Below are 21,436 nucleotides of genomic sequence, written 5' to 3'. Positions count from 1 at the left end.
GGAGACTGAACAGGGAGGATGGGTAGTGTAGGGCTAAGGAGAGGTGATGTGCTATTCTGTCTGCTGTGTCCTGGGCTGGTGCTGATCCATTCTGAGGTGGTGTTGTGTTGCGCTGTCTGCTGTGTGCATCTGGGCTGTTGCTGATCCATCTGGGCTGGTGCTGTCTGCTGCGTCCATCTGGGCCCAAGTTCTGGACCCCCCCAAAAAATAAAAATATATTTTTTTTGTGTAATATATATTTGTCTGTGTGCGTGTTAGGCTTAACCACACAAGATCTAGCAAGTCGGCAACGCAACCTAGTGCTGCCCGACTCCAGTCGTCATCAATCTGTGCTCTGGGCCCAAGTTCTGGAGCTGGAAAATAAATAAAAACATACTCTTTTTTTTTCAAACAATTGTCTGTGTGTCTGTGTGTGTTAGTCTTAGCTGCACAAGATCTAGCAAGTCGGCAATGCAACCTATTGCTGCCCGACTCCAGTCGTCATCAATCTGTGCTCTGGGCCCAAGTTGTGGACCGGCAAAATAAAAAAAAACATAGTGTATTTTTTTTGTCAATTTTTTTTTAGCTGTGTGCACACGACTGCACGTGTGTGAATTTTGTAACCGCACCTTGGCTACACTATTGGTGCTTGTGACACTGCTTCAAGACCGCAGAAAATATGGAGGGCTGTCACATGACAGTAGAGCAAGGCCAAGAACCACATGTTGTAGCTGCCACCAGCAGTGCAAGGCCATCAACTTCCTTGTCCTCTATGAAGGCCCATGCCCCACGGCTTAAGTCACGCCATCAATATGGCAAAGCAAGTTTAACTGAAGTTAAGAAAAAAAATTTAAAGGATATTTGCCTTTTAGATAAACAAAAACTTGGCAATATGCCATTCACTACACGAAGTGGCAAGGAAAAGATAAGGCCTTGGCCTTTCTTTATGAAGACTGCTGATAGCCCTTCTGCTGGTAGTAGTAGTGGTGGTGGTAAAATTAAAAATGTGAAAGTTGTTAAGACCACTCCGGGAAAACCAACTGTGTGCCCTGAGAAATCGAAATCCCAAATCCCTGAGGAGAGTGCAAGTGTGTCCGCGGTTGCCATGTGTGAGCCCGACCTAAATACTAGTGTACTGGAGGTTCCTCCAAGTTCCACATTTGTGTGTCCTCTGTAAATGTGGGGAAAGGCAGTCAACATCTTGCACACGTAGTCATTGAGGATGCTTCTGTGGAATTGCACATGGAGGAGGAGGATATTTTAGTAGTTGAAGGCGCTAAGGATGATGAGGATGTTGAGGATGTGGATGCCGAGGATGTCCTTTGTGTAGTAAGGCAACAGCTGTTGCCCATGGTTTGAAAAAGCCAAAGCCCATTGTTGTCATGTCGGGACAAAAGACAAAAAAAATCTACTTTCATGTGTGGAATTATTTCCATCCCGATCTGGACAACAGTTGTCAAGCCATATGTGTCCGTTGCCATACAAGATTGAATAGAGGGAGGGACCTAAACCACCTAAGAACCTCCTCCTTGTTACATCACTTGGAGCGCATTCATCAAATATCAAAGTGCCAAGTTCCAAAACTCAAAATGTAACAAGTCCAGTGTCACCTACCTGCTCCCTCTCTGTGAGATCCAAGCACCTTCGATCTCCAACACCAACACCTGCATCATCAACATCCTCATTCGTCATCGGAAGTAGTCCTGTTGCATCCAATGTTGGTATTCAAAGCATTATTGACTCCTCTCCTATCCGTGATTCCTCAGAAGGATCCTTGATGACTATGCCTGTTGCTGCTGCTGTTGCTGTCAGTGGATCTTCATCCCAGACAGCAATCACCCATTTGCACAGCAGATTACTGACGCCATAACAGCTATGCTGGTATTAGATGTGCGTCCAGTATACGCCATTACAGCAGTGGGTTTTCAACAATTAATTGAGGTCCCTGTGTCCTCGCTTCCAGATCCCTTCTAGATTCCACTTCGCTAGAACAGCAAATCCAAGTCTGTACAAGGACATTAAAAAAACCTTATTAATGTCCTCAGAAATGCCGTTGTTCCCACTGTCCACTTCACTACTGATATGTGGACAAGTGGGACAGGACAAACTAAGGATTACATGACTGTGACAGCCCACTGGGTAGGTGTACTGCCTACAACAGCAGCAGCAACATCTACCAAAAGACAACTGATACAGAGGCAGGCTACTCTTTGTATAATTGGTTTCACTAAGAGGCATACCGCTGAGAACCTCTTAGAAAAACTCAAGGAAATCATTGCTAAATGGTTTACCCCACTTGGACTCTCCTCGGGATTTGTGATTTCGGACAATGCCACCAATATTGTGAGAGCATTACATGTGGGTGAATTCCAACACGTCCCATGTTTTGCTCACACAATTAATTTGGTGGTGCAACATTTTAAAAAACAAATGACAGGGGCAAGCAGGAGATGCTCTCGGTGGCCTGCAAAATATCTGGACATTTTAGACATTCGGCAACCGCTTGTTGAAGATTGCATGACCAGCAGCTACTGTTAAATTTGCCCTGCCATCAGCTGAAGCAAGAGGTAGTAACTCGGTGGAATTCTACCCTCTATATGCTTCAGCGGATGGAGGAACAGCAAAAGGCCATCCAGGGCTATACAATGGCCTATGACATAGGCCATGGAGGGGGAATGCACCTTACTCAAGCGCAGTAGAGAATAATTTCTGTGTTGTGCAAGGTTCTCAAACCCTTTGAACTTTCCACACGTGAAGTTAGTTCAGACACTGCCAGCTTGAGTCAGGTCATTCCCCTCATCAGACTTTTGCAAAAACAGCTGGAGAAACCGAAGGAGGAACTGAAATGGAGCGATTGCGCAAGGTATGTCGGACTGGTGAATCAAGCCCTTGATTCACTTCACCAGGATCCAAGAGTCGTCAATCTATTGAAATCTGAAAAATATATTTTGGCAACCATTCTGGATCCTAGGTTTAAGTCCTACCTTGTGAGTTTTTTTCCAACAGACCAAAATCTAAAACTGTGCAAAGAGCTGTTGGTAAAAAAATTGTCAGCTGCAGCCGCACATGAAATGCCATCATCTCCTACTTCAGTTTCTGCAGCTGCCACGAAAAAACTAAATTTTCCTTGCAGAATGCCTGCTGGTCATGCAGATCGTTCACCAAAAAATGACATCTGGTCAGGCCTGAGAGAACTGCCTACTAGTGACTTGTGTTCTACCGTGACTATGTGTGATATGGTCTCAATTCACAGAATGGTGGAGGACTATTTCAGAGATAACATCCTAATAGGCATGTCAGACAGTCCCTTTCAGTACTGGCAGGAAAAAGAGGCAATTTGGAGTCTCTTACACAAACTGGCTTTGCATTACTTAAGTTGCCCACCCTCCAGTGTGTACTCCGAAAGCTTTTTCAGTGCAGCTGGCAACCTTGTCAGTGATTTGGCGTAGGAGGTTACTTCCTCAAAATATGGAAAAGATGATGTTCATTAAAATTAATTACAAATTCCATGAGGAAGACCTCTACCAACATTTACTTAAATTAATTCATTATCAATTTTACAGCCAGGGGCTGCACCAATGAATTTCTTTTTATTATTAATCAGCCCAGGGCTGCACCAATGAATTGTTTTTTAATATATTTATTATCAATTTTACAGCCAGGTGCTGCACCAACTATCAACTATCAATTCTTCAATCCTCAAGGGTATCCCAACAATCATCTTTGCACAGTCCTCAACTCTATTAATAATTATATCAATCAGTTTTGAGCTAGCAAGCTGGATGCAACCTTTTGGCCCTTTTAACTAGATGAAAAAAATCAATATTGTGAGGTGGTCAAAAATGACAGGAAACGAGTGGAAATACATGTTATTGAGGTTAATAATACTGTAGGAACAAAAAAAGGACCATTTTATGTGATTTTTAGCTGGGTTTTTTTTTTAAGAAAAAAATCCAGATCCAAAACCAAAACCCGAAAACAAAGCACGGAGGTGAGGTTTTGGCAAAGCCAATCCAGATCCAAAACCAGGGGAGATCCAGATCCAAAACCAAAACACAGGGTTTGGCCTACATCCCTAGTTCCAATCCAGGTCAGACACCATTTACACTGCACCATTGATCTGGGTTATTCTCAGATCAGCCCCATTCACACTGAACCTGGGTCTACCCTGCTAAACTTGTGAGGTCATAAAAAGTGGAAGGTGACTGCTCCACAACCACCAATCAGCTCATTTTAGGCATGACTTAGGTCGGATAACCAGGGTTGCACCGTTTACACTGCACCATTACTCGAGTCCATCCTGGGTCCGACCCTAGTAGCTACCTGGGTTGGATTGCCGGGTCACTTGATCTGGGTTATTTTTCAGGAACCCTTTTACACTGAGCTGCGACCCGGGTAGACCCAGCAATAACCCAGGTTTTTGCTCTGGTGTAAAAGGGTATTACAAGGACCGCCACAGCCATCCTTTTGCTATCGCCATCTCAGAATGGAGCTATCAGAACACAGTATGCACACTGGTCCAAACCCAGAAGCAAAGTGAAAGTGACAGCTATCACTTTGTTTATACCCTTTTGCTGGAACAGAGATTTTTTGGAAGCTTTGTCCCGGTACTCCAACTTTAATACATGCATGCAGTGGCGTAACTTCATCCCAGGTGCCCGGAGGCAAGATAAATGTTGGTGCCCCCCCCAAATTAAAATGTACCACCCCCCCAGTACCTATGCCAGCACCAGCTGCTGCCCCCCTATGCAGTGCCCTCTGTAGAGGTCCCCCTATGCAGTGCCGCCTATGTAGTGCCCCCCAGTAATGGTCCCCCTATGTAGTACCTCCAGTAGTGGTCCCCCTTTGCAGTGCCTCAGTGGTAAGGGCCCCTGTAGTGCCCCCAGTAGTAAGCCCCCTGTAGTGCTCCCAGTAGTAAGGACCCTGTAGAAGGCCCCCAGTAGTAAACTCCCTGTAGGTGCCCCCTGTAGAAAGCCCCCAGTAATGCCCCCTGTAGTAAGCCCCCAGTAATGTCCCCTGTAGTAAGCCCCCAGTAATGCCCCCTGTAGTGAGCCCCCAATAATGCCCCCTGTAGTGACCCCCCAATAATGCCCCTGTAGTGAGCCCTCAGTAATGCCCCCTGTAGTGAGCCCCCAGTAATGCCCCCTGTAGTGAGCCCCCAGTAATGAGCCGACAGTAATGCCCCCTGTAGTGAGCCCCCAGTAATGCCCCCTGTGGTGAGCCACCAATAATGCCCCTGTAGTGAGCCCCCCCCGTGAGCGCACACATGCAAAAAAAACAAAAAACAATACTTACCTGAAACCCCGCTCCAGTGCTGCTGCCTTCCGTCCCCGGCGCCCGCTCCTCGGAACTATGGGAGTGACGTCATGACGTCACTCCTATAGTGCATTGCGGGACCCGGAAGCGGAGCTCAGGAGTGAGCTCCGTTCCTCCGGCTCCCGCCGGGGGGAAAGAAGGAGCCAGGCACCCATTGGTAACACACTCAGCGGGCATCCGGCAAATAGGGGTTGCGACCGCACCCCCCGTATTGACGCCGCTGGAGGTGGAGCGCCGATCAGCGGCGCTCCATCTCCATAGCAGTGCCCGGAACGGGCCGAGGGACAATGGAGCCAGGTGCCCCCTTAAGGGCTGGAGCCCGGCGGCAAATGACTCGATTGTCTCCGGGAGTTCCGCCGCTGCATGCATGAAGTAAGTTTCTGTCCCAGGGCACCCAAACTTTAATAAATGCATTTTAATTGTGATTTGTTCTAAATATGCCCTTTAGTATCATACAACAATAATGCCCCAATTCCCAGGAAGAATTTGCGTCCAATTAAAAAGCCACAATTGCATGCATATGCAATTATTTAAAAATGTTAAAATGTGTAGCGGTAGTATATGGTTGTATATGTTTATGCCAGCTGCATATTATGAACAGTTATATACCACTTGGCCCTCTCTTTTTAACCATTTATTGTAATTGCAACAAACAGTGGGGGAGATGTATTATAGCGGCACGTTAGGTGCGGTAAAGAGGCGAAACAGGAAACACTAACAATGAGATGTATGAACATCTCATCAGTCGGAGTGGGGGAGCGTTAACTCCCTTCTCCGGCGATCCCTGCCTGAGTACAGAGTGCATCAGCCTAGTGCTGATGTGCTGTGTCTCAGTCCCGGCCAGCTCCATTGAGCATGCGCGGGATCTCGCAAGTATCGCGGGATCCCGCATGCAGCCCTGGAGCTGGGGGGATAGGGCATCGCCAGGCTGTAGCTGTCAAAAGCAACAGCTGCAGCGGGTGGAACGGGGATGCGAACTGACCATTCATACATTGCCCAGGCTATCGGTGCTGCTATTTTGTAGATAGTATTGGCAATAATGACATGGGTGCATATTGCCCCTGTCATTTACCGCCAATCCCCCTAATCATACATCGGGGAGAAGCGGTATCAGCGCACATAACATGCGCTGATGCCGCTTCGACTCTTCATACATCTCCCCCCTTATTACATAGCAATAACTTTAATGAAACCTCTCTAAGGTACATAAGGAACAACTCCTCTTCTTGTGCTCATTCATATGCCCCAGACCATCCCAAAATATATATTCTGAAACCTATATGTTCATACAGAGCCGGACCTAGCCGATTCGGTGCCCTAGGCAAAATTTTGATTGGTGCCCACTACACACAAACATTATTTATATATATATATATATATATATATATATATATATATATATATATATATATATATATATGTAATATAGAATGCTGTTGGACCAGCACTCCAATCCGCATGTGATGCTGTCTGTGTGCCTTTGCTCAAATCAACATACACAAAGATGTGTTCTCCCTCCGGGGATGAAGAGCACTGCACGGCACTACAGGTCTTAAGAAAAAAAATCTTTATTACCACGATGTTTTGGGGTCCGTAACCCCATCCTCAGGTGAAAATACAATCAAAGAACAAACAGATAATGCCTACCTTATATCCCACACCACGCTATGTGATTAGCTCCCACTCTCCGTCCAGGTTCCGGACTCCAGCGAGCTTCCGGTAAGCGGCGACTGATGATGACATCACCCCTCCTCAGGAAGATAGTTGCTAAGCAACACCAAGCTGGATGCCGGAACCCAGCGGCTGTAGGATAAAAATACAAAATACCATAAATGCACTGCTCAAAGTAGTAAAGCCCTGAAGGACATGTAATAATAATTAACTCTATATTATAAAAGTTAAAACCATCAAGAAAACACATTATATATAAAAAATTATATATAAAAAAAATAAGTGGGCAAAGCAAGGAGTGCTTGAAAAGATGGCTATGTATAAAGAGAGATATGTGGGGAGATCCCCAAAAAAAAGTAAATTAATCACAATGAAGTATGTCATAAATTATAATAAGGTACTCCAAGAGATTCGTTCGGTAAGTCCTCTGGGAGCTACTGTGTCGAGTTTGTAAATCCAAGATGCCTCTCTCCGCAAAAGTTCTTTTGATCTATCTCCTCCCCTGATGGATTCTGGAATATGATCTATGATCTTGTATCTTAATGATGTGAGTTGGTGACCATGCTCCTTAAAGTGTACTGCTACTGGCTGTTCCATATTTTTGCCCGCTAATGCTGCTTTTATAGCGGACCTATGGAGTGCCATCCTTTCTTTAAATTTACGGGTAGTCATACCCACATAATATTTCCCACAAGGACAAATAATAATATAAATAACAAAACGGGTGTCGCACGTGAGTACGTGTTGAATGTGGAAAATTTTCCCTGTGTGTGAATGTTTAAAAGTTGTTCCATTAATAAGATAATTGCAAGTCACACAATTGGGGCATTTGTAACACTCAGGTGGTTTTCTGCTAACTCCAGGTGTACACATCATATCCATGCCAGAGATATCAGCTTTGACTAATAAGTCCCTTAGATTTCTTCCACGTCTATAACAAGCCATAGGTCTCACTGAACGAAGACTGGGTAAATCCTTATCTGAAGCAATTATCGGCCATAAAGCTCTACTGGCTTTAGGTATTACTGGACTTGATGTATTAAACGTAGTAATCCAAGGAAATGTTTGCTCCGTTTTATTTTTAGAAGAATTATCGGACTTCAATAAATCATCTCTATTCTTCTTGAGAACTGTTTTCTTTGTTTCCAATAAGGATGTCAATTTATAACCTCTTTGATGAAATTTTGACACAATGTGATCCAGTTGTGTTGGTAGATCTTCTTCTTTAATGCTGCATATTCTGGTAGCCCTAAGCATTTGCGAGAGTGGTAAGCCTTTTTTCAAGGACGGTGAATGATGACTGTTAGATTGGAGCAAGGTATTCCTATCCGTTTCTTTATAATAGATAGTAGTAGAGATTTGTTTGTTAGCAAGTAATAACTTAACATCCAAAAAATTAATACTGGTATTGCTCCACTCATAGATAAATTTAATAGGAGAAGGTAACATATTGATTTGATTCATCATAGTTTCAAACGCTTGACTGCCTCCATTCCACAGCAAAAAAAGATCGTCAATGAAGCGGCAAAAAAAAGGGATATACTGATGATACATGTGTGAAAAAAATAATTGTTGCTCTTGTTTAAACATAAAAATATTTGCGTAAGAAGGTGCCACCACTGACCCCATTGCGCAACCAGTTTGAGAAGTCTCAAGCCTATATACATCTATTCCTCACGAACTAGGACTGCAAGCTATGCAAGAATTCTTAAATAATCTTTCAGAAGACTTTGGCTTCAACAAGGATCTATATCTTCAATCTCTCAAATTAGTTTTGACACGGAATTATTTTTTATGTGATGGGACATTTTATTTATAGTTATCTGGTTGCGCAATGGGGTCAGCGGTGGCACCTTCTTACGCAAATATTATTTTTTTGTGATGTGAGAAAGAGGGGCTCTGTGCTGTGAGGGGGGTCTGTGCTGAGAGGTGAGAGGGGTCAGTAATGTGAGAAAGAGGGGGTCTGTGCTTTGAGAGGTGAGAAAGGTCAGTGATGTGAGAAAGAGGGGGTTTGTGCTGTGAGGGGGGTTCTGTGCTGAGAAGGGTCAGTGATGTGAGAAAGACCGGTCTGTGCTGTGAGGGGGGTCTATGCTGAGAGGTGAAAGGGTTCAGTAATGTGAGAGAGAGGAGGTATGTTCAGTGAGGGGGGGGTCTGGTTAGAAGGGTCAGTAATGTGAGAAAGAGGGGCTCTGTGCTGTGAGGGGGGGTCTGTGTTTAGAGGGGTCTGAGGTGAGAGGGGTCAGTGATGTGAGAGGGGTCTGTGCTGTGAGGGGGGATCTGTGCTGAGAGGGGTCAGTGATGTGAGAAAGAGGGGGTCTGGGGGGGTTGGAGCTGACTGCACAGGGGGCTGGAGGGAAAGGTTGGAGCTGACTGCACAGGGGGCTAGGTTGGAGCTGACTGCACAGGGCTGGGGTGACATTGGCTGGAGAATGACACTGATGCACACTGGGGCTGGGGGAATGGAGCAGAGAGGCGCACACTGGGGTTGGGGATATGGGGCTGAGAGATGCCCTGGGGCAGAGAGATGCACACTGGAGCCGGGGGAATGGGGTTGAGAGACGTACACTGGGGCCGGGGGAATGGGGCTGAGAGATGCACACTGGGACCGGGTTGAATGGGGCTGAGAGACGCACACTGGGGCCAGGGGAATGGGGCTGAGAGACGCACACTGGGGCCAGGGGAATGGGGCTTAGAGACACACACTCTGGCTGGGGGAATGAGGCTGACAAACACAGTGGGGCCGAGGGAATGGGGCTGAGAGACACACACTGGGGCCAGGGGAATGGGGCTGAGAGATGCACACTGGGGCCGGGGGAATGGAGCTGAGAGACACACACTGGAGCCGGGGGAATGGGGCTGAGAGATGCTCCCTGGGGCAGAGAGGCGCTCACTGGGCCTGGGGTAATGGGGCTGAGAGGTGCACACTGGGGCTGGGGGAAGACGCTGCCCAGTGAGGCTCATATTCCTCAGAGGTTTCCCGTTGTAGAGAAACCACCGTATAGGTAAGAAAAGACTTTCAAAGTGACTTGGACCCCAAAAACCCGCCTAGGGGTGACACCAAGGTGACAGGAGCCGGGTGCTGCACTATAACATTTAGTGCAGCACTCGGCTCCTGACAGTGTAAGGGAGCCGACACTGCACAGTGCTCACCCATACTTCTGCCACCCCCTACCACACCGGACCACTGGGGTTCGGGCGGCAAGGCCATACCCCTTTCCAAGTGACCACGTCCCCTGTCCATGGGGCCACACCCCCTTTTTGCTGCGCACACAACGTCCCTCCCCACACAGGGTAACACCATGGGGATGGACGCCACTGGTGTGTGTGTGATACGGTTTCTTGGAAAAAAAATTGTAACACAATTAGGGGTATTCAATATGGGAGCGAAAACATCATTTTTGCGTTAATATTGGAGGTATGACATCATTATCGCAGGTTTTACTTTTACACCGTATTCAATTTCAAAGACTTTTCGCAGTTTTGAAAAGTCTTTGATAAAAAACGGGGATAACTTTTCACCATTGAATAGGTGTCGAAAAAAAGTGCAGAATTAGGGTTTAGGGGTGCAGGCTTAAAAAAAATAGCCTGCACCCCTGGGAATGACATTTAAAAAAGAACTGTGTAAAAAAAAAAAAAAAAGGGACACCCCAAAAATGTAAATTCAAAATTTGGGTGAAAAAAAAAAAAAGGGAAAAAATTGTTTAACAATAGGGAAATAGGTTCAGGGCTATTCTGTATGCGGCAGGTGTTTTGTAGAATAGATTTATAGCGGCAGGTGCACAAATGCAGAATTTTTAAAAACTTACTTTAGGGACTTAAAAATATGCTAGTACCCATTTTCAAGTACCCGAAAATTGATGGCACCACTTAAAAAAATGAAAAAAATAACCTAAGTGCTCTTCTGCAACACTTCTTCAATGTCGGGGAAAAAAACACCTGCTGCGGCTATTTAAATCCCCGACTTTCATTTAAAGGCTAAAATGGGGGTACCCATAGTGATCCCCCATGTTTTTACAACTTTAGTGGGTCCTACAATTTTTTTAAGGCAAAATTAACTTTACGCAAATCCAACTTCGGAGGATCCCGTTTTCGTTAATTTCATATTGAATACGGGGATAAGCGGGAGCGCGCCCAATACTTTAACGCAGGTAAAATCTCTGATATGAAACCTTAACTTCGACAGTGAAGTTAATGTTTCATATTGAATACCCCTCAATATCTGACATGCTAAAATTGGGACCACCCATTACCAGATCTCTAGTTTCGCCTATGGGTTAGTGTGCAGGGTGGGGAGGGTTAGGGGGAGAAGGGGAGGGTTAGTATACTTATCTGACCCCTGTCAGGATACCGAGCATCGGGATGCTGCTGTCTGCATTTTCACAGAAAGCATCCTAACTGCCAGTATTTCATACCGATTCCGACATATACACCGAAAGCCGATCCATTTCTTCTTCGAGGTCCGTGGGGTCCACAGCAAATACGTTGGGTGTAAGATCCCGGTCACCAAACAGTTAAACAAAACGAGCTCTCTGCTCCCAGGATGCATCGGGTCCCTCCTTCATATACCCCGCCTCCGGCCCCAGGTAGCCAGTTCGTTACCAAGCTCAAGCAGGCAAAGACAAAAAAGATAAGAAAGAAGAACCCATACTCACTAGTCCAGTCTCTCATAGAGAAAGGAAAATTTATGGAGACCCCTTTTCCTGTTTGGTGTTATTCACCACATGGACTGCAGGAGCAGTCCCACAGATGAGTATATATATAAAAAAAAAAAGACAAAGTTTTACTCTCCATCGGGGCGGGTGGCCTGAGCTGTCTGAGAGCAGCCTCGCATCTGAATGGAGATGCACCAGTCAACTGCTGAAACTACCCCCTCCGGCGCCGCAATGCTGGTTTCGAGCCAGTGCTTGCAGTAGAGGCTCTGAGCCCTGGACTGCAACCGGGACAAGGATATGGCAGGTAAGAGGTGGGCTCGGTGGCAGCTGACGCTGGGACCACATGGCGGTCCTGCCTCCGGCGGTGGAGACTGGCCGGAGGTGCGCTGTAGTCGGGAGGGCAGAACAGACTGTCACCTACACTAGACCACTGGGACAGGACACAGCTCCTGACAAGCCAGGGGTTTTCTTTGGCGGCGGCCATGTCAGTTTGCCGGGCGGGGCCAGGCAGCCTAGGGGAGGTTCGCTTTCCCCGGCGGCCCCTCCCCAATTCCACACACTGGCCCAGCTACTGTTCTCAGCATTGTGGGTTGCTCCTCCCAGCTTCCCCTATATGAGCAGCCAGTGTGCACTCTCAGGTGTTCTCAGATTGCTGCTCGCTCAGGAGGCTGGGCAGTCTCCCTGTATACCTCTCCTACTGCTGGATCAGGTTTTGCAGAGCTCTATCCTACTAAGGCTATGGGCTGATTTGTAGTGGCAAGAGCTAAAAAAATTGCATATTGCTCGCAGAGTGTTTATGCATTGCATGTGATTGGTGTTGACTGTGTCTGGTACTGCCTTTTATGCCTAAAATAACTGTCAGTCCTCTAACCTATCACTGCTGTTTTCTTCCCTCATCCTTGAGCTACGGGTGTGTGCAGTTGGGGGTAGACAGTGAGCACATGTGCTCTTGGAAACTTGGCATAAGTGAATATATTATGTCTAAGGAGTCTGACAGGTGGCAGAAGCCCCTTTGCTGGTATCCTGCAGAGCAGGGCTATCCTCACAGGATTTTGTACAAAATGGACTGTGTGGGAACTGTTTTAGACAGTCACCACATCAATCAAATTTACCTGTGTCCGGGCCTGAACCCCCCTGTGCTTCCTTTTCCCAGGTTATGGCTCAGGTGGCAGAGCGTTTGGCTGCCCCTGCACCCCCGGTTTGGGGTTTCCCTCAGCAGATGCATCCCCCTATGGTTATGCCCTCTATGTTTCCATCATGGATGGACTTAGGTGCTGGTAGAGGTGTGGCGTCATCCTCAGGGGTTTTTCAGTCACCACAGGCCACCAGACCAAAACAGCCAAAATCCAGATGGCATTTGACCTCCCACGCAGGTGGGGCTACAGAGAAGGGTGAGTACTCCAGTACATCCTCCGAGGAGGAGGAGGCACAAGATTCCTCTCAGGAGTCTAACTCAGAAGAGGGTGAAGATCATTTCCCAGTGCCTGATGTCCCCTTTTTGATCAGGGCAGTCAAGTCAGTGCTAAATATTGAGGAAGGGGAGCCTCCACATAGGAAGGTGCCGCTGTTTAAATGCCAGAAGGTGATTAAGGTAGGTTCCCCAAGTCAGAGCATCTATCAGAACTTATGGGGGGAAGCATGGATTTGGCCGGATAAGAAAAGAGTGGAGCTTTTATATCCTTTTCCATCAGAGGAATGTGCAAAATGGGAGACTCCACCATCTGTTGATGTGCATGTGGCACAGCTGATAAAGCATACCATGCTTCTGATCCTGGCGGCATCATTAAAGGAAGCCACGGATAGAAGGCTTGAGGGTTGCCTTAAAACAATTTTTTCGCTATCAGGAACAGCCACTCGTCCAGCTATGGCTACAGCTTGGGTTTCCAGGGCTATTGAGGAATGGGTGAAAACTTTGGCAGAATCTTTGCCAGATGCATCCAAGGAACAGCTGGACATTATTTCCTTTATCAAGGAAGCGATGTCTTATTCTGGGAGAGGCGACCTTGGACGCTGGGATTCTTTCTTCCAAGGTCTCAGCAGAGTCCATGGTGGCACGTAGAATCCTCTGGTTGAAAGACTGTAAAGCGGATGCGGGGTCCAAAAAGGCCCTGGAATTCCTTCCATTCACAGGAGGAATTCTTTTTGGCCCAGACTTGGACAAAATTGTGGCCACAATGGCAGCCTCAAGAGCTGCAGGCCTACCTTCAGCAGCTTTGGCTAAACCCAGACGGTCGTCCTTTCGAGGTTTTCGACCACAGGGCAAGACCAGAGGTCAGCACTCGGCAAGATTTCTGGCTAAGAAAACAGGATCTAGGAAACCCTGGCAGAACAAGCATCCAGTTTCCAGAGTCTAGGATAAACCAGTGGCCTGATGGGACGGGCCTCCCTCTGAGGGATCCTAGGGTAGGGGGCTGACTTCTTCGGTTTTTAGAAACCTGGCATCTCACAACAAAGGATGCCTGGATTCAGGGAGAAGTCCTCCTCAGAGATTTTTCAGCATAAATCCGAAGGAGGGTACTGTAAGGGCTTTGGCCCTTCAACAAGCAATCCAATCCTTGCTAGCATCAGAAGTAGTTATTCTGGTGCCAGGGAATCAATTACGAAAGGGGTTTTACTCCAATCTGTTTTTGGTTCAGAAACTGAATGGATCATACCGGCCCATTCTAAATTTGAAAGGGCTCAACAAGTTTATCCGAGCCCCCGTCGTTCCGTATTGAAACGTTGCGGTCAATCATGTTGGCAAACACCCAGCCCCATCAACAATTTCTACATTTTGCGGTAGGGGGAGAACATTTTCAGTTTCAGGCATTGCCGTTTGGCCTGTCCACAGCTCCTCGGGTGTTCACCAAGGTGATGGCAGTAATGATGGCATGTCTCAGATGCCAGGGTGTCAGGATTTTGCCTTACTTGGACGATCTCCTGTTGCTAGGTCGGTCTCCGCAGCAGTTACAGAATCATTTGGGACTGACGATGTCCTGTCCGTACAGTCACGGCTGGATTATAAACTGGAAGAAGTCATAACCCCTTCCAGTACAGCAGATGTGTCACTTAGGGGCAAGATTGGACTCCGTGGCGCAGAGAATACCAAAGGAGAAGATTTTGGCCCTGCAATTGCAAATACTTAGATTGCTTCACAACAGACAGATATCTGTCCAGTCAGCTATGCAGGTACTGGGGTCAATGGTATCCACCTTCAGTATGGTGGAATACACTCAATTTCACTCCAGACCATTGCAGCAGTTAATTCTGTTGCACTGGAACAAGGATTACTGCATGATCAAGTCCCAGATACTGCATCTCTCTCCAGAAGTGCGATTATCCCTGTTGTGGTGGTTGCAGACAAGGCATCTCAGACAGGGTAGCCCCTTTTGAGTATCGGATGGGACGTTGCTCAAGACCGATGCCAGTCCTCGGGACTGGGGGCGATGACAGGATAACACACTTTTCATGGGAAGTGGACAGGCGGAAATCCATCTATCCATAAATATCCTGGAACTAAGAGCAATATTCAAAAGCTTTAGTTCAGGCTCGGGAAATTTTAAAAGGCAGGCCTGTGCAGATACAGTCCGACAATCGCACCGCAGTAGCCTCCCTAAATCATCAGGGAGGCACAAGGAGTCGGGCTGCCTTGGCAGAAGTCTTAAGGATTCTAGTGTGAGAAGAGCATCACCTCCCCACGTATTCATTCCGGGAGTCCTGAATTGGGAAGCAGACTTTCTCAGTTGGCAAGAGAGAAATGCAGGAGAGTGGGCCCTGCATCCACAGGTATTTCAAAACCTAGTGGACAGATGGGTTCTACCAGAAATAGACCTCATGACGTCAAGAAGAAACAATAAGGTTCCCAGGTACGGATCCTGGACCAGGGATCCGTTGGCAGAGTTTGTAGACGCACTTGCGGTAAAATGGCATTACAGGCTAGCATATCTGTTCCCACCATTTGCTCAAGTAAGAGGGCAGTACGGTGATATTAATAGCTCTGGCATGGCCGAAACATCATTGGTTCACCGATCTACAGTCTCTCTCCGTGGACACTCCATGGCCCCTTCCGTTGAGACAGGGTTCCTGCTGGTACCCGGATCTACATCTGCTATCTTTGACGGCATGGCTCTTGAGGCCTCTGTCTTGAGGAAGAAAAAGTTTTCTAAAGTCCATGATACAGACGATGCTGAAGGCACGTAAACCGGCCTCGGCCCGTATTTACTATAGAATTTGGCATTCATTCTTTCAGTGGTGTAAACTGAGTGCTTAATTTTTTTCAAAGCGGTCTGGAAAAGGGGCTCCGCCTAGCCACCTTGAGGGTACAGGTTTCTGCCCTGTCAGTTTGGTTCCAACAGAAAATGGCCCTGATGCCAGATGTAAGGATGTTTTTTCAGGGGGTGCTGAGGATTCAGCCTCCCTTTGTTCCCCCGGGTACTTCCGTGGGATTTGAAACTAGTTCTCAGGGTCTTACAGGTTTCCCCGTTTGAGCCTTTGAGTTTAATAGACTTAAAGTGGTTAACAGCAAAGACAGTTTTTCTTCTTGCTATTGTATCTGCACTCAGAGTATCGGATCTAGCTGCACTTTCCTTCCGCGCTCCCTTTTTGGTTTTTCATCAATATAGAGCAGTGCTGCGTACTAGGGAGGGTTACCTTCCAAAAGTGGTATCTAGGTTCCATATAAATTAAGAGATTGTGGTCCCAGCTTTTCAGGATGCAAGTCTCTTGATAGGGGAGGCTTCCCTGGATGTTGTCCGTGCGTTACGAATTTATATGAAGCGCACCAGCAAGTTGAGGAAGTCTGATTCCCTTTTTGTGCTTTATGGTCGGCATAAGTGTGGCTGGCCAGCCAATAAGCAGATGCTGGCCAGATGGATTCACATGGCAATTTCACAAGCTTATACACAGGCTGGTCTATGGGTGCCGGACTCCTTAACAGCACATTCTACACGGTCAGTAGGGCCTTCGTGGGCGGCCTGTTGGAGCGCCTCTGCTGAACAGTTGTACAGGGCAGCCACATGGTCTTCCATCCATACTTTTATCAAATTTTATGCATTTGACACCTTTGCCTCTCAGGATGCCTCCTTCGGGCGTAGGATTCTCCTCTCTTCCGAGACCCTTTGGGATATCCCCAACGTATTGGCTGTGGACCCCATGGACCCCGAAGAAGAAAATAAGAGTTAACACCTTCATTAACTCTTTTTCTTCGAGGTCCATGGGGTCCACAGGACACCCACCCTAACGCACCTGTAGTTCTGGGGGTCTCCGTAAATTTTCCTTTCTCTATGAGAGACTGGACTAGTGATTATGGGTTCTTCTTTCTTATCTTTATGGACCCCATGGACCTCGAAGAAGAAAAAGAGTTAACAAAGGTATGTTATACCATAACTCTTATTTTTTGTCTTTACTACATAAACAAATTGCTAAACTTCAAACAAAAAGTATGGTGGTCGCTCACATCAGCTTAATGACTTTTGTTTGCAGTTCTGTGAGGCATGAAGGGAGCCAGCATTGGGAGGATGTGCTGGTCCGTATAGTGCCATTTGGAGATTCTGGGGTACCTGCTAGGTGAGTCAGTTCTCGGCTTATACATGTGCTGTTATCATGCAGTACATTAGTTTGTAATTATATGACCCAGAGTGGGTGCTACCAATAGGTAGCAACAATTATTTTGGGGTGACCATTTGGGCGTGGGGCCCCCGGAGTTGCTCTGGCTGGGCCTTTTTCAGGGCATCACCACTTAATTCCCATAGATATTATTTATGTAATTTTAACTCTCTCATTATATTAACACTTATTGATTTATCTTTACACATCTATACTTTACACTTCACTATCACCTTTTTTCCCTTTTTCATGTGAGGCCCTGAGGATGGTCCTTGTCTAGATTCTTTTGGGGTTCCCTGCACCTCGGACACTAACCCCATAATGTTATGGATGCCAGTATAGAGGAGCCTTGATGCTGGCCTTGTGCTTATTCATATATTTGCAAATGTTTGTAACCGATACCTCTGAATTTCTATTATGTAGGATTCAAGTATTTTTGTTGATATTGCTGCAGTGTGCTGGAGGAAAAATCCCTTTTTTTTCTGAAATTGCTAAACTTCACTACTTTTTGGATGAAAATTTGTCTCTAACCCTGTCTCCCCGACTAATGTTGTAGTGGCCTATGGGTATGATTCAGCACGGATCGCATGACTGCGTTCGCACGCATATGGCCGATGTTTGCATTATGCATAATTACATTACTTATCTGAGCTGCATTGTCCAACGCAGCATCGGATAATCTGTGTAACATCAGCCGGCTAAGGTGACCCATGAGGTCATGCAGCTGGCCGCCGCAGTTGAGAGGAAGAGCCGACGGAGATCCTGGCGTCTTCCCTCCCTCCCACCGATGGCAACGTGCCTCTGTTTCAGGAAATGAAGGCCATCGCTTTCCCCTCCCCGCCCAAAAACGGCAGCAGACTGTAAATCTGCGAGTGGGATCGCATTCCCATTCTGCACATGCGAAGAACGGGTCATGCGCCTCTGCAGATTCCCGAACATCGGGAATCTGCGTTCACTAGTGTGCACTGCTGAATTAGACCCTAAGTGTAAACTGTGCAATGCAAAAATCATATGATTGGTAAAAGAATAATGCTTCGTCTGTATAAATAAAGACATATTTGAATACAGATGGAACTGAGGGCCTGATTCAGACCTGCTCGCAAGCGCTATGCGCTCGCCAGCAGGTAGATGTTTGGCCACTGCACATGCGCACGCCGGAGCCGGCACCGATGTGCGCATGCGCGACACCCGGCTAGCGACAGGCGCTCCATCTCTACGGGTCTTGCATCAAAGCAGGGCAGCTGACGATTTTGATTGACAGCTTGCCCCATTTTGGAGGTGGGAAGGGAGGGTAGCTGGCCAAACGGAGGCATTCCCGAAGGAACGCTTGCCACTAATAGAACCGAAAGCTCACTGGGGCTTGCAGGAACGAGACCCTACCACAAGGGTCTCGTCGCAAGCCCCGATGGTCGCGATGGTCGAGACCATCGCGACCATCACCTGGCTCCTCACAAAAGCTGTGGGTGGTCACCGCACAAAAAAAAAAAAAAAAACGCCCTGATTCAGAACGTCTGGCTCTGAAACAGGGCCTGAGGCACCTACAAATGGAAATAGGATATGAATAACAGCATATTTTCCTTGAACTCATCAATGTTAAAACAGACTCAAGCTGGGTATACACTACCCATCCAATAAATACTCTCATCTGATGATGCAGTGATAATATTTGGGGAGATGTACTCTTGAGCTCCGGCTTCCGGCTCCACTCCCCCCACAGGCACTATGGGAGAGATGTCATGACATCTCTCCCATAGTAACTTCAGAGGAATCAGAGCAGCCAGGTGGACCGGAGGCATGCAGGAGCGGGGCTTAAGGTAAGTATTGTTTTTTTTTTTTGTGTAAGCGAAGGGGGCACTACTACTGGGGGCATTACACAGGGAGCACTACTATGGGGGGGCATTACTACTGGGGGCATTATAGAGGGGCACTACTACTACTGGGGGTATTGCTACAAGGGGCACCACTCCTGGTGGCACTGCATAAGGGGCACTACCACTACTGTGGGCTCTACATAAAGGGCAGCACTACTGGGGGCACTGAATAAGGGGCACCACTACTGGGGTCAATGAATAAGGGACACTACCACTGTGGGCACTGCATAAGGGGCACTACCACTACTAGGGGCACTGTATAAGGGGCACCACTACTGGGGGCACTGAATAAGGGGCACTATCACTGTGGCAACTGCATAAGGGGGACCATCACTGAGGGCACTGCATAAGGGGCACTACCACTACTGGCGCCACTGCATAAGGGGCACTACCACTACTGGGGGCACTGCATCAGGGGCACCACTACAATGGACATTGCATTTGCATAAGGGGCACAACTGCTGTGGGCATTGTGTAAGTGTCACTACTACTGTGGGCATAGTGAATAAGGGGCACAAATGTTGGCATTGTGTAAAAGTGGCACTGCTGTGTGTCATACATGAATAAGGGACACTACTCTGTGGTGTTATGTGAATCGGGTGAATCAAGATTGTGCTACTGTGTGGTATAATTTGAATTGGGAATACTATTGTGTGATCACACCCAGGTGTGGCACGCAGGTGGAGGGTGAGTTCCACCACTTCTCTAGAGCCACTTTAAGCACTGTATATAATAATAATAATACTTTTTTATTGTCATTAACAGCACAAGTGATGTCAACGAAAATACCAAGCAGCACTATACCGCATAGTAAAACAGGCAGCAGTTACACTACTATTAAAATAATAAGAGGAAAACATCATAACAGCATTAATCATTCAGAATTATTTAACATATGCACTGCAATTGGGAAAAAACTATTGTGCAACCGTTTTGTGCGAGAGCGCACAGCCTAAAACACCTGTTAGAAGGCAATTTCTCAAAAAGAGCATGGTTAGGATGACTGGGATCCGCTAAAATGAATCTAGATTTCTTCAGGAGCCTTTTTTCATATATCTCCTAAGTGCGTGGTAGCACAACTCCAATAATTCTACTAGCCGTCCCAACCACCTGATCCAACACCCTACAGTCAGCCGCAGTACAGTTCCCATACCAAACAACAATCCCATAAGTCAGGATACTTTCCACAGTACTACACACAAGCCAATCTTAGACGACGCAGAAAAACAGGCATTGATGTGCCTTCTTAGTCAAAAAGGCTGAATTCAAAGACCATGTCAAAGATTCTGAAATAAAAAAAATAAAAAAATTTAAAGGAAGACACTACCTTGATGGTCAAACCACCTAAACAAACAGGGGCCTTTATAGGGACACTACATTTCATGAAATTAACAATCATCTTTTTTGTTTTTATCGTGTTTTAAGAGTAGGCAGTTTTCACTACTCCACTCAAACATTCTAGCAACCTCAGCTCTATAGGCAACTTCATCCCCAGTAGTTATCAGACCAACGATAGTGATATCGTCTGCAAATTTAACGATCTTAACAGACCGAGACTGAGGTGCATAATCATGGGTGAACAGTGAATACAGAGCTGGGCTCGGGACACACCCCTGTGGGACTCCAACATTTAACACCAACTCCTTAGAACTGGATTTCCCCAGCTTGACCACCTGCGGTCTATCGGATAAATAGTTTAACAACCATCTACAAGTAGAGCCATTTAAACCCAAACCGAACAGCTTAGCGATCAGAGCACTAGGTATAATAGTGTTAAATGCTGAGCTAAAATCTACAAATAAAATTCTTGCATAAGTATCCCTAGCTTCTAAATGAGACTGCACCTGATGCAAAACAGTTAGGACAGCATCCTCGGTCGAGCGGTTAGCCCTAAAGGCAAACTGCCAAGGATCAAAGCCCGCTACAAAATGACACTTTATATGATTCAATACTAGTATCTCGAAGCATTTCATCACGAGTGATGTCAGAGCTATAGGGCGATAATCATTTAAACATTTCGGGGGTCCAGTTTTAGGGATAGGAACTATGGTAGTAGTTTAAAGCACATAGGGACAATGCAAGAAGCCAAGGATAAGTTAAAAATAAACGTGAAAACCCCAGCTAACTGATCACTGCAATCCCTCAAAACTTTACCCATGATGCTATATGGACCCGCCACCTTCCTAGGGTACACAGAATGCAGACACTGACAGACAGCTGATTTGTGCAGCACCAAGGGTACCTCCCCTACTCTCTAGTCCAATAAAGGAATATCTGGCTTATTTGTGTAGTTAAACCTGGAATAAAACCCATTTAGGTCATCAGCAAGGGAACTATCTGCACTCCCAACATCAGTTGATTTAC

General features: G+C 46.6%; 1 protein-coding gene across 1 annotated transcript in view; it reads left to right on the top strand.

Moving 5' to 3' along the window:
* Positions 1-21,436, top strand: part of ELAPOR1 (endosome-lysosome associated apoptosis and autophagy regulator 1) — a 529,163-nt gene that overhangs the window by 43,928 nt on the left and 463,799 nt on the right. The window lies entirely within an intron of this gene.

The sequence above is a fragment of the Taudactylus pleione genome, unplaced genomic scaffold (assembly GCF_031769625.1).
Source record: "Taudactylus pleione unplaced genomic scaffold, aTauple2 ptg000387l, whole genome shotgun sequence".
NCBI lineage: Eukaryota > Metazoa > Chordata > Amphibia > Anura > Myobatrachidae > Taudactylus > Taudactylus pleione.
The sequence above is the reverse complement of the archived record's forward strand: the minus strand, read 5'-3'. Positions and strand labels throughout refer to the sequence as shown.